Below are 13,704 nucleotides of genomic sequence, written 5' to 3' on the forward strand. Positions count from 1 at the left end.
CTCTATAAGGAGAGAGGCTAACAAGTATGGTGTCATTCCAGACCTCCATCCAGGGATGGGAGAGCTCCCCTAAGCTCTACCAAGCTTTCACATAGTCCTACATTTGGGGGCTGGGCAGTGGCATAGTGAGTTAAGCACACATGGCTTAAAGCACAAGGACCTGCATAAGGACCGGGTTCAAGACCCCAGCTCCCCACCTGCAGGAGACTCACTTCACAGGCGGTGAAGCAGGTCTGCATGTGTCTATCTTTCCCTCCCCTTCTCTATCTTCCCCTCCTCTCTTGACTTCTCCCTGTCCTATCCAACAATAGTGACAGCAATAACAACAATAATAACAACAACAATGGCAACAAGTGCAACAAAAGGAAAAAAATAGCCTCCAAGAGCAGTGGATTCATAGAGCAAGTACCTAGTCCCAGCAATAACCCTGGAAGCAAAAAAAAAAAATCACTTTATTTACTGTGATAGGACAGAAAAGAATTGAGAAAGAAAGGGGGGATGGAGAGGGAAAGAGAGGAGACATAGAGACATGAGGCCCTGCTTCACTGCTTGTGAAGCTTTCCTCCTGCAGGTAGAAACCTGAGTCGTGTTAATCCACAAAAATTAGTCGTTGGATAAATCATGGCTATATGAAATTTGAGCATATTATATAAAAAAGATATAATCTCAAAACAAAAAAGAATGAAATTTTAAACAAGTCTCAGTATTTCCTGCCTGGCTGGCTTCGCGGGCGGGAGAGAGAGAGACGACCAGGGACTCATGGCTGAGCTGGGAAGCAGTATCTCTTTATTGACGGGGATGTGGTTCAACAGTCTAATCTCTTCTAATCACAACACATTTCTGTCCTGCATCTCTCCTGAGGCAGAAGAGTCAGGAACAAGGAAGTATGTAGGGTAGGGGGTGGGGAGAAGGAAAAAGTGTGCACCAGTGAGGATTAAACCAATGTCCCGGAGGCAGGGGGTTTTTAGTCAACAATGGCTATGTAAACAGAATACATCATAAGTAATACAAGCGAACCTAATGTGATGATAAAAACAGAAGGTCTTATAAGCAGGATTTAGAAGCATACCAACAATAAACCACTGTGGATCGATTGAAAACTGGCTCCCATATTTTAACAGCAAATAACTGAAGGAATAAAAACTTTTGTTCCAACTGTAATCATTCACTCTTCTCTTGCTTCATAATTTTCAACTGAGATGACTTGAAAAATATCGAAGAAATATCTTAATTATTTCTATTTATTTTATTTTATTTTTGCCACCAGGTTTATCACTGGGCTCAGCACTAAAAATTATATATATATATGGGGTGGGGGGGAGTACAGGTCCTGGAAAAGGATGAGAGAAGACCTAGTGAGGGTTGTATTGTTATGTGGAAAACTGAGAAATGTCATGCATATACAAACTATTGTGTTTACTGTTGAATGTAAAACATTAATCCCCCAACAAAGAAAAAAAAAAACTCTACCAACTGTGTCAAGTTCTGATCCCGTTGGTTGAGTTCTAAAAAAAAAAGTTGGATTAACTTATTCCAGAGGATGTCCATACATAGAGAAGATGTTAGCTACATAAGACAGTATGGAATATTATGGTAATATAAAATATCTATTTTCCAACAAGAGAATAAATACATGATATTAATTAGTAAATAAGGCACATTGTTATTTTTTCATAAAAAGAATGAAATCGCCAACAAATCGGAAAAATAGGCTAGTATACTGAATTTGATGACAACATCTCCCCAGACAATAACTTGGATCCACATGCATATCAAATTTCAGGCTCAGGGGAAAAAAAGAAAAGAAAAAAAAAACTAGTATAGCCACAGGCCCTTTGGAGGATCCCCCCAACTCTTCATCTGCACTATTCCAGCCTTTAGGTCCATGATTGGTCAACAATTTGTTTGGCTTTATATGTTAAATCATTTTCAACCACCAGGTTCCAGATGCTAGCATGATGCTGACCAGACTTCCTTGACAGACGACTCCACCAATGTTTCCTGGAGCTCCAATTCCCTAGAGAACTTCCCCACTAGGGAAAGAGAGAGGCAGACTGGGAGTATGGATCAACCTGTCAACTCCCATGTTCTGCGGGGAAGCAATTACAGAAACCAGACCTTCCTCCTTCTGTATCCCATAATGACCCTGGGTCCATTCTCCCAGAGGGATAAAGAATAGGAAAGCTATCAGGGGAGGGGATGGGATACAAGTTCTGGTGGTGGGAATTGTGGAGTTGTGCCTCTCTTATTTTACGGTTTAATAAATGTTTCCTTTTTATAAATAAAAAAATTAATTAAAAAAGTTCTATAAAACAGATTATTTGAAACCATAAATACTGTTAAATTTGACATCCAGTTTAGATTTACACTAGATTTAGCCTAAAAGATTAATTCACAGGTGATTTTGAACCACAGCTTTTCCTGTTTTGATTATTCCTAGCAATTTGTGATCTTAAATGAAATCTAAGGCAGGTTTAATTGGTCACTAAGGTTTCCAGTTCCATACCTCTGTGCAGAATTAGCTGCATGTCTTATCACATCAAGATGCCTGCTGTTCTACTGCCTTTTGGGGGGAGGGTTTAAAAGGTTTCATTTTTATAGCAGGCATTCTTTGTCACCCCAAGTTAGTACTTAGAAGTATATCTTCCTTTCCATCTTATGTTGTCACCAGGACTTTGAAGCTCTGGGCCCACTTTTTGAGAGAGGAGGGGGAAGGAGAGAGAGAGAGATAGAGAAGAAAAGAGAAGAGAAGAGGAGGGGAGGGGAGGGGAGAGGAGAGGAGGGGAGGGGAGGGGAGGGGAGAGGAGAACAGAGGGGAGGGGAGGAGAGGAGAGGGGAGGAGAAGGGAGGGGAGGGGAGGAGAAAAGAGGGGAGGGGAGGAGAGGGGAGGAGAAGGGAGGGGAGGGGAGGGGAGGGAGGGGAGGGGAGGGGAGAGGAGAAGAGAGGGGAGGGGAGGAGAGAGGAGAAGAGAGGGGAGGGGAGGAGAGGAGAGGGGAGGAGAAGGGAGGGGAGGGGAGGAGAAGAGAGGGGAGGGGAGGAGAGGAGAGGGGAGGAGAAGGGAGGGGAGGGGAGGGGAGGGGAGGGGAGAGGAGAAGAGAGGGGAGGGGAGGAGAGGAGAGGGGAGGAGAAGGGAGGGGAGGGGAGGAGAAGAGAGGGGAGGGGAGGAGAGGAGAGGGGAGGAGAAGGGAGGGGAGGGGAGGAGAAGAGAGGGGAGGGGAGAGGAGAGGAGAAGGGAGGGGAGGGGAAGGGAGGGGAGGGGAGGGGAGAAGGGAGGGGAGGGGAGGGGAGGGGAGAGGAGAAGAGAAGGGAGGGGAGGGGAGGGGGTGGAGAGAAGAGCAGAGGAGAGGAAAAGGGAGGGGAGGGGAGAGGAGAGAAGAGGCGAGGAGAGGAGAAGGGAGGGGAGGGGAGGAGAGGAGAAGGGAGGGGAGGACAGAGGAGAGAAGTACAGAGGAGAGGAGAGGAGAGAGGGGAGGTGGGGAGGGGAGGGGAGGGAAGAGGAAAGGAGAGGAGAGGGGAGGGGAGAGGAGAGGAGAGGAGAGGGGAGGGGAGGGAAGAGGGGGAGGGGAGAGGGAGGAGAGGAGAGGAGAGGGGAGGGGAGGACAGAGGATGGGAGGGGAGGGGAGGGGAGAGGAGAGGAGAGGAGAGGGAAGGGGAGGGCAGGGGAGGGGAGAGGAGAGGAGAGGGGAGGAAAGAGGGGGAGGGGAGAGGGAGGAGAGGAGAGGGGAGGGGAGGGAAGGGAAGGGGAGAGGGGAGGGGAGAGGGAGGAGAGGAGAGGGGAGGGGAGGAGAGGAGAAAGAGAGAGGTGAGGGAAAGGGGAGAGGGGGAGAGGAAGAGATGGAGGAAGAGAGAGAGAAGGAGAGGGGGGAGAGAGAAGGAGAGAACCAGTGTGTCTAAGGGAAAGGATGATAACCACAGGACTGAAGCTTCCCCTTGGAATATTCCTAAAATACACTTCCTAGCTTCCTCCAACATGAAGACCTCAAATCTCATGTGCTATTCTAACCCTGTGCCAGAAACGGTGGCCAACTTCGTATCAAAGAATGAAGTCATCTCCATACTGGATTTGCAACATGATGTCTCTCTGTGACTTTTAGGATGATGGGATTCTTTCTTTTGGCTGCAGTAGTGTGCAATGTGGCTGTCTACAACCTCTTTTGTATGCAGTTAACATCTCACCCAAGGTCTACCTATGACTCAGCCTTGCTTCCAGAGTTGGTGCATGCTTTTGTTTGCATCTGGCTCAAACTCCTGTGCATTCAATGAAAGGAAGCCTGTCCCTGGTTCTATTACTCCATTTCTCATGACTTCTTGTACTGATGCTCATATCAACCACTCCCTACGATAAAACTTAGTGGCTCCATTGAGATAGTCACCACCCTAATTTTCTTGACCCACTGAAGAGAGAGAAAAGGTTTCTTTTGGGGGGTTGGGCAGTAGTGTAGTGGGTTAAGCGCACATGGCTCAAAGCGGAAGGGCTGGCTCAAGGATCCCGGCTCAAACCCCCAGCTCCCCACTTGTAGGGGGTCACTTCGAAAGTGGTGAAGCAGGTCTGTAGGTGTCTATATTTCCTCCTGTCTTCCCTTCATCTCTCAATTTCTCTCTTTCCTACACAACAACAACAACAGCAGTTATAACGACTACAAGGGCAACAAAATGGGAAAAAATGGCCTCCAGGAGCAGTGGATTCATAGTGCAGGCACTGAGTCCAAGCAATAACCCTGGAATAAAAAATTAAATTAAATTAAATTAAATTACAAAGGGTTTATTTTATATTTTTTAGTTTTTTGCATCAAATATTATTGCTAGAAAGATCTTATAAAGAATAATTACTATCTTATATTTTATACATACTTTATTCATTTTACATTTCACTTGTACTCATTTACTTTTTATATATAAGGAGAAATTGAGAGGCAAAGGGCAAAGAGATGGGGCCCGGCAGTGGCACAGCCAGCTGTGCACATACCCGTTCCCTTGGGCAAAGACCCAGGTCAGAGACCCTGCTCCCCACCTGCAGGGAGGAGGCTTTGAGTAGTGAAGCAGGTCTGCAGGTGTCTGCCTTTCTCTCTCCCTATCTCTCCTCTCATCTCATTTTCCCTCTGTTCTATCAAATGAAACAGAAAAATAAATTAGGTCACAGTCTGAAGTGAAGCATGCTGGGGTGGCACTCCTTGTGTTGATTAGGCTTCGACTTCAGGTGTGGAATGACAACCCTTCAGCTTCATCACCTGGGTGAGACCTTTCCTTTCATAGTATTCTCTAATTCCATCCCAGGTGGTCCACTCCCCAATAAAGTCCCCAAACCTAGATATAGTCCAGGTCCCCTGAGATAGAGCATAGGTTCACCCGTGCCCATAAACTAGGGAAAAAATATATACCTGAAAGCAGAAGTACACAAGAGCATGCAGGGAATACCCCCAACACTTCATCTGCACTATTACAGTCTTTAGGTCCATGATTGTTCAACAATTTTTTTTGGCTTTGTATGTTAACTCTCTTTTCAGCCACCAGGTTCCGGATGCTGACCAGACTTCCCTGGACAGACGACCCCATCAATGTGTCCTGGAGCTCCACTTCCTCAGTGCCCCACCCTACTAGGGAAACAGAGAGGCAGACTGGGAGTATGGATCGACCAGTCAATGCCCATGTTCAGCTGGGAAGCAATTACAGAAGCCAGACCTTCCACCCTCTGCAACCCACAATGACCCTGGGTCCATACTCCCAGAGAGATAGAGAATGGGAAGGCTATCAGGGGAGGCTGTGGGATGTGGAGATCGGGTTATGGGAATTGTGCGGAACTGTACCCCTCTTATTCTATGGTTTTGTTAATGTCTCCTTTCTTAAATAAAAAAATATTTAAAAAAAAGAAAAATAAATTAGGAAAATTGGCCACCTGGAGTGGTGGATTCATAGTGCTGGCACAGAGCCCTAGTGATAACCCTGGTGATAAAAGAAGAAAGAGGAGGAGGAGGAGTAGGAGACAGAGGAAGAGGAGGAGGAGAGGGGAGAGGAAGAAGAAGAAAATGTAAACTTAAAAAAAAAAGAGGAGAGAGGGAATGAGAATGAGAGGCACCTGCAGCCCTGTATCACCACTCATGAAGCTTCCCTCTTGCAGGTGGGGACCAGGGGCTTGAACCAGGGCCCCTAAGCATGGTAACTTGCACTCTACCAAGTGCATCACCTCCTGGCATCCAAAAAGGTCATTCACCATGTGGGCTTTATCTACCAAGAGTGTACATGTATCATGAAACCTAGTTATGCTTTAGACCATGACATGCCAATGGCACAAATTTACACCACTGTGTAATTTTATTTATTTATTTTTACCAGAGCACTGCTCAGCTCTGGCTTATGGTGGTGCAGGAGATTGAACCTGGGACTTTGGAGCCTCAGGTATGAGAGACTTTTTGTGTAATCATTACGCTATCTACCCCCAGCCAAAAACGTATGGCTTTTCTATACAATATAACACTGATTTCCACCAGGGCTTCGCCTACCACAAAATCTATGCTATATCTTGACATAAGTCCCAAGAGGCCACTGAAGCTGAATTATGAAGTTTTTTTTTCCCAATAGAAATTACAAATTCTAAAAGAATGAAATGACTTTTCAACTTAGATGCACAATGATGTATAAGGGGAACTTGTGAAAATACCAAAGACATGGGGGTAATGACTAAAGAAAGATCACCCCGGATCAGGGTTAATTTACCAGTGTTCCATCTAAGCAGACAGTCTATGTTTCCTTTTGCAAAGAAGTAGTTAGAACTCTTTAACATTTTTTTATTATTACTGAAACATGTAGCAAACTGTGACCCATAATGAGTGGATTGGTCATGTTCAACCTGCCTTGATTCTATGTGGGAGAAAGAACATCAAAGTCGGAATGTCTGAAGACTGAAATGTTAGAGGGAATTTGTCATTTAACCACTACTTACCTGCTTTGGGAGGTCTCAGACAACATGCCTTTCATTAGCTCTATGAAAAAATAAGTTTGTAATAGGAATAGCTGTAGCCTGCAGTGTATAATTGGTCTCTTCTACTGGCTAAATCACTCAGTGATAATTACTGACTGGGACAATCTAAATGCAATTAAATGCCTCCTAGGACAGCTGTGGGAAAAAAACAGTGATCAGCTATTAAAAAAATATGGTGGAAAAATGATTGTATTGACCAGCAGAACCAAAGCTACAATCAGAGTAAGACGCCACACAGAGCTATGGTGTTTGCTTGCCAGTTACGGGCTTCTGAGAGGCTTAATAGCTAGGGAGCCTATTAAATTCTTTACTTCTAGTTATACAGAAAAAGTGACCCAAAGTCTGACTAATTTTACTGAAATAGTTTCTTCAATCAATTCCCAGAGCTGGTTCCAATTTTCGGGAAAGAGGTGCACTTTTTGCTAATGTCCGTTGACCAAAGATAATTAGATGGCTAAGTCAAGAGTCAGTGTGGAAAAACTTGAAAGAAAAAAAAAAAGGCTTGGAAATAAAAAGAAACTGTTTATTGAGACCATTTCTAAATATTTGGAGCATGATGTTAAAATTACCATAATTATCATTACAATATATACACTATATGTACACTATCTTTATTAAAATATTTCTTATTATGGGTATTCATTTTTTCTTATAAAATTAGTGTCTTAATAAACATATTACATATCCACTGTTTTATAGTATCCCTACTTATGCACATGCTATTATGTTAAGTCCTTATTTCCATAAATAAATTATCTAGTAGTGTGTACATTCTGAACCTTTTTGTTGTTATTATTTGAATAAAAAATGTGGAAAAATAGCATGAACTCAATCAAACATGTCCCACATGCCACGCCATGATTATACTTCTCTAGAGTGATCTTTTAGTGCCTTGTTAAAAAAAAAAAAAAGCATGATATTTAACACACTGTTAAAAACGAAGGAAAGTACCGACACAATAACAATTATTCTAATATGATAAGGGCTTATAAAAGAAAAGCACTGGTTTCTCTTAAAATTTGGGATGATATTGGAAATCAGACACCAATTAAATACATGTGTCATTAACTGTAGAGGACAATTTTGACTGTTAGTTCAGAGATTGCAGCATGGCGACCACCTGGGAAGCCATTTTCTCAGTGCCTCTTTTACGTCTTTGTTCCGCAGACTGTTCTTCTTCTTCTAGCGTTTGCCCTTCTTCCGTAGCCAGTCAATAGCGTCAGGTTGAGCCTGATGTAAAGTTTCGAGACCTCCTTTGAATCTGGAGAGGTGGCAGTCGTTGACTATGTGGGTCATAGTCTGTCTGTAGCCGCAGGGGCAGTTCGGGTGTCTCTGGCTCCCCAGTGATGGATCATAGCGGCGCACCGGCCATGGCCTGTTCGATAGCGATGGAGGAGGGCCCGATCATAACGTGCTAGGTCAAAGCCGGGTTGACGCTTGCAGGGGTCTGTGTTTGCAGGAAGATCTACCTGCGAACAAGCCCTGGCCCTCTCAACTTACATTGAAAATGAATTCCAGAAGAATTTAAAGACGGGTGCTGTCTTTGTTGATCTCATAGCAGCCTATGACACGGTCTGGCACCGTGGTCTCCTAGTCAAGATCTCAAGATGCCTGCCTCCATGGGTGGCTAACACTATATCATTTCTTCTCCAAAACAGAAGATTCCAGGTGCATCTGGGTGATAAGTCTAGCAGATGGAGACTTGTCTCAAGTGGCCTCCCCCCGGGCTTTGTTCTGGCTCCTACGCTATTTAATATTTACATCAATGACCTCCCAGAAACTTCTTCAAGGAAGTTCATCTACGCCGATGACATCTGCTGTGCAACTCAGGCATCCAAGTTCGACATCCTCGAGGAAACACTCACGAAAGACATGTCTCTGATATCTGATTACTGTAAAAAAATGGCGACTAATCCCTAGCACTGCAAAAACGGTATCATCTGTTTTCCATCTACACCATGCCTCGGCCTTGCGTGAGATTAATGTGCAGCTTGGTGATACAAGAATCCGGCATGAAGCCCAGCCAGTCTATCTTGGCGTTACTCTCGATCGCACTCTGTCATTTCACGAACATCTCATAAAAACTGCAGCAAAGGTGGGCGCGAGGAATCACATCATTGCAAGACTGGCCAGCTCCTCATGGGGCGCGAGCGCTTCCACACTTCGATCATCATCTCTGGCATTATGCTATTCCACTGCAGAATACTGTGCCCCAGTATGGTTCCGTAGCCCCCATGTCCACTTGGTCGATTCCAAATTATATTCCTCCATGAGGATAATTTCTGGAACCATCCATTCCACCCTGGTTCCATGGCTACCAGTTCTTAGCAACATTGCCCCGCCAGATATTCGTCGGGATGCAGCATCATCTAAGTTCATTTCCCACGTCTATGCTTGACCGGACCTGCCAATATATGCGGATATCTTCGCCCACCCTGTCCAACGCTTGACGTCTTGTCATCCAATCTGGTCCCCTACACCTACACTGAACTTCTCTGTTCCAGACTCTTGGAAACAGAGTTGGCAGTCAGCTGAGGTAAAGAACAAACACCTCATCACAGACCCCTGCAAGCATCCGCAGACTGTATAACATAGGATTGAACATCGGGGGTCAACATGGTATAGAAGAGAGAAAGCAGTTTGTCAATACCTTCGTATTGATCGGACTTGGTTTTTTAAATAGGTGACGGTAGCTGAGCCATAGAATGAAATGACAACAGAGAGGTAGGAAGAGCGAGTGGAAAAGGTTTTGGCATGTGCTGTATTGGATGGCAGCTTCAAGATGGTGAAGATGATTCTGCTATAGGACTTGAGAATCAGCATAAAGGGCCCAGCTACGAATAGTACAGCAAATATGTAGACCACCATCTGGTTCACAAAGATGTCTCCACAGGCCAGTTGGAATCATGGGGGAATAATGTCACAGAAGAAGTGCTTGATTTGGTTGGAACCACAGAAGGGCAGGAGGAAAATCTAGCAGTTTGCCCTATCTGAACCGGAGCTCCACAGAGCCAGGAGGTAACCACCAGCTAGGTACAGACCTTGTGGTTCATGACCAGAGGGTAGTGCAGAGGGTTGTAGATGGCCACATAGCGGTCATAGGCCATCACGGCTCACAGGAAGCATTCTGTGGCTCCCAGCATGAGGATGGTGCACATTTTCATAGCATGGTCAAAAAAAAAAAAAAAAGAAAAGAAATAAAGAAATAGTTCCATTCTGTGTCCAAAGGTCCATGAGAATTCTGGGAAGAGTGACAGACACACATAACAGATTTCTAGGAAGGATAAATTATTGAGGAAAAAAATACATGGGTGTTTGAAGGGTGGGGTCCACTTTTGTTATGAGAATTATAATGCCATTGACCATCGAAGGTCAAGGGTATCTATAATAAAAGACCATCATTGAAGGTCAAGGGCATCTATAATAAAAGACCATCATTGAAGGTATCTTTGACATGAAGAGGGACAAAGTCCAAATGCGTGTTTTATACCACTTTTTCAGGTAACTATAGTCCTTCTCATGCTCACATCAAGTGTCTTTACTGGTGATTTCAGATGGACTGGAAGTTACACTTTGTCTCTTGATCAACTTTCCTTTCTCTCTAGAAGGGACAGGCTGTGTTCCGTTCCTTTATCCTTTGTCAGTAATAGTATTTCCCAAATCAAGTATCTTTATGATAAAACTCTCTTTTTAAAAAAATATATTTTTATTATCTTTATTTATTGGGTAGAGACAGCAGAAATCCAGAGGGGAGGGAGTGATAGAGAGGGAGAGAAAGAGAGAGAGAAGGAGACACCTGCAACGCTACTTCACTACCTGCAAAGCTTTCCCCCCTGCAGGTGAGGACTGTCATAATAAAATCACCAATACTGATCTGCATGTTGCTTCTCAAGTGAGAATATTGACACAGGATTAATATGTGTATATTCCTGGATGTGACTTTATTAAATACAGAGTGTGATGAATTCAACATTAGAATATTTTAAAAGGCAGTGTGTATAAATTCAACATTAAAGTCTTATTTTAAAAAAGGCAAGAGAGATAACTCATTGTGCTACATCATAAGACTTGCAATTGAGGCTTAAACTCTGATATTATTGCATGTCAGAGCTTAGCATCTTTGGTCTATCCTTGTCTTTTTTATCTTAAAGTAACTTCAAAAAAATAATAGGACACATTAATAACTTAAATTAAAAAATATATATATATACATATGTTTTCTTGTTTATCCTTAAACTATCAAAGCCATGAAATACCAGAAGTTGCTAAACTCTTCTAATGTTTGTAATTATCAAATGTTTAAAACCACTTTAGGGGCCAGGTCAGGAGATAAACGGTGGAAAATCTTTCCTGATGCAAACCTCATAGTCGAATCTGTGAGTCATCTGTCAAGAGAGAAAAACCTGCATGTTCCATGCATCCTGGTGACGTGTGCTGCTGCAGGTCACGGGATCAGTGGGGCTACCTGCAGGAAAGGACATCGCTGTTAGAGAGAGAGATGATGTCTCAGTCCATGATCCAAATAATTACATAATGGAGTGAAGGATCCCCAAACATGGGACAGTTTACCCAATGTTGCTGTATATATGGCCTGTAAGGTACTTTTCACAGCAAACTTCATCTGGCTGCATCAGGATGGGCTCAGTGCTGCTGGCCACATCCTTGAAGATGCTGAAGCCCTACAGGCAAGAAACATCTTCTGAAGATGCTGCGGGTGGGACATCTGGAATGACTCTGAACAGAATTAGCCCTCCCCAGGGGGGTGGGGGGAGGCAGGGGTTGGGGTGTGTGGGGGAGAGTCTTTTAAAGAACTGCTTCTGTGATTCCCTCTCACATGGCAAGGATTTATTTATTTATTTATTTATTTTTCTCTAGCCTTTCTGTCTTTATTACTGAATAGGCAGTAGCGGGTTATCACAGGAAACCCTTCTTTAATCAGCATTGCTTCCTGACATGGACACGGCTTCTTCACTGGTCTGAACTATTCTCAAGACAAAAGGGACATAAAACATGCCTGGTATTTATCTGGAAGGGAATTACTGAATTTATCAGGATTGCAAAGAGAGCACATTGTGGCTCGAGTGTCTTCCAGAGATGAGACTGGCTGCTTTTCTCCATTGGCCCTACTGAACCTCTTCTGATCAATGTCCCCCCATATGGGGAACTCGTGTTGCTCCAGGCCCCCACGTCCTCTACAGACCCCCTTGTTTTTATCCCTCAATGTTTTCCTTACGTCTTTCTTTTTTTTCTTTTTTCTTCTTTAAAGTCTAGAAAATATTTAAACTCCTTAGAATGCTTTTAAATATTGAACAGATGGCAGGAGTTTGTGTTTTTTTTTTTTTCATTCATGGATTTATTTATTTATTTATTTATTTGCCTCCAAGGTTATTGCTGGGACTCAGTGCCTGCACTATGAATCCACTGCTCCTGGAGGTTATTTTTCTCCCTTTTGTTGCCCTTGTTCTTTATTGTTGTTGGATAGGACAGAGAGAAATGGAGAGCGGAGGGGAAAACAGAGAGGGGGAGAAAAAGACAGACACCTGCAGACCTGCTTCACCACTTGTGAAGCGACTCCCCTGAAGGTGGGGAGGTGGGAAGTTGGAGCTTGAGCCCAGATCCTTATGCCAGTCCTTGCGCTTCAGGCCATGTGCACTTTGCACTTTGCACTTTGCACTGTGCACTTTGCTACTGCCCAGCTCTTTTTTTTTTTTTTCTTTTAAACCAAATATAACATTGAGTAATTATCATTTAACTCATTAAGACAATTCCTCATATTCTGGGTATTCTTTTTGTTCTTCACATTCCTGTCATTCTCTGCATTATTTATTTATTTATTAGGTAGAGACAGGGAGAAACTGAGGAGGTAGGGAGAGATAAAAAGGGAGAGAGACAGAGAGACACCTGCAGCCCTGATTCCTCACTCCTGAAGCTTTCCCCTTCCTACAGGAAGGGACCAGCGGTGAGAGGGAAACTAGAGAGAATTCAGAAAATTTTAGCTGGAGGGGAATTCCAGCAAGCCTACCCACTACCTCACTCCTGGTCCTGATAAACAGATCCCCTGGAACCCTGAGCTAGATGAAAAACTAACTGCAAACATTGCTCGAACTGCTTCTTTTTTTTTTTTTTCTTTTTTTCTTTAATATTTATTTTATTTATTTATTCCCTTTTGTTGCTCTTGTTGTTTTATTGTTGTAGTTATTATTGTTGTTGTCGTTGTTGGAGAGGACAGAGAGACATGGAGAGAGGAGGGGAAGACAGAGAGGGGGAGAGAAAGATAGACACCTGCAGACCTGCTTCACTGCCTGGGAAGCGACTCCCCTGCAGGTGGGGAGCCGGGGTTCAAACCGGGATCCTTATGCCGGTCCTTGTGCTTTGCGCCACCTGCGCTTAACCCGCTGCGCTACAGCCCGACTCCCTCGAACTGCTTCTGTAACCTAACTTAGCTTGCTTCTGTGTCATGGTATAAAGATCACCTTGACACATCCGTTCAGGGTGGGGGTTTTCAGAGTGATCTGAACTCTTGGGCTCCCTTGAATAAACTCTTTTGTCTCCTCCACCCACCTAGGTTCCAGTCTCCTTGAATTCCAGAGTATTTTCCTGACAGGGGGCTTGAACCCCGGCCCTTGCACACTGTCATGTGTGCACTTAACTGGGTGTGCCACTGCCTGGATCCAATTTCACTTCCGCGTATAGATTCTTGAGGTTTTCATTAAACCAGGCATCACACG

At 44.0% G+C, this 13,704-nt stretch overlaps 1 pseudogene; it reads right to left on the minus strand.

The window, feature by feature from the left end:
* Positions 1–9,531: 9,531 nt before the first annotated feature.
* LOC103110343 (olfactory receptor 10AG1-like) lies at positions 9,532–10,342 on the minus strand (annotated as a pseudogene).
* Positions 10,343–13,704: the final 3,362 nt, after the last annotated feature.

This window comes from Erinaceus europaeus, chromosome 17 (assembly GCF_950295315.1).
Source record: "Erinaceus europaeus chromosome 17, mEriEur2.1, whole genome shotgun sequence".
NCBI classification, from domain to species: domain Eukaryota; kingdom Metazoa; phylum Chordata; class Mammalia; order Eulipotyphla; family Erinaceidae; genus Erinaceus; species Erinaceus europaeus.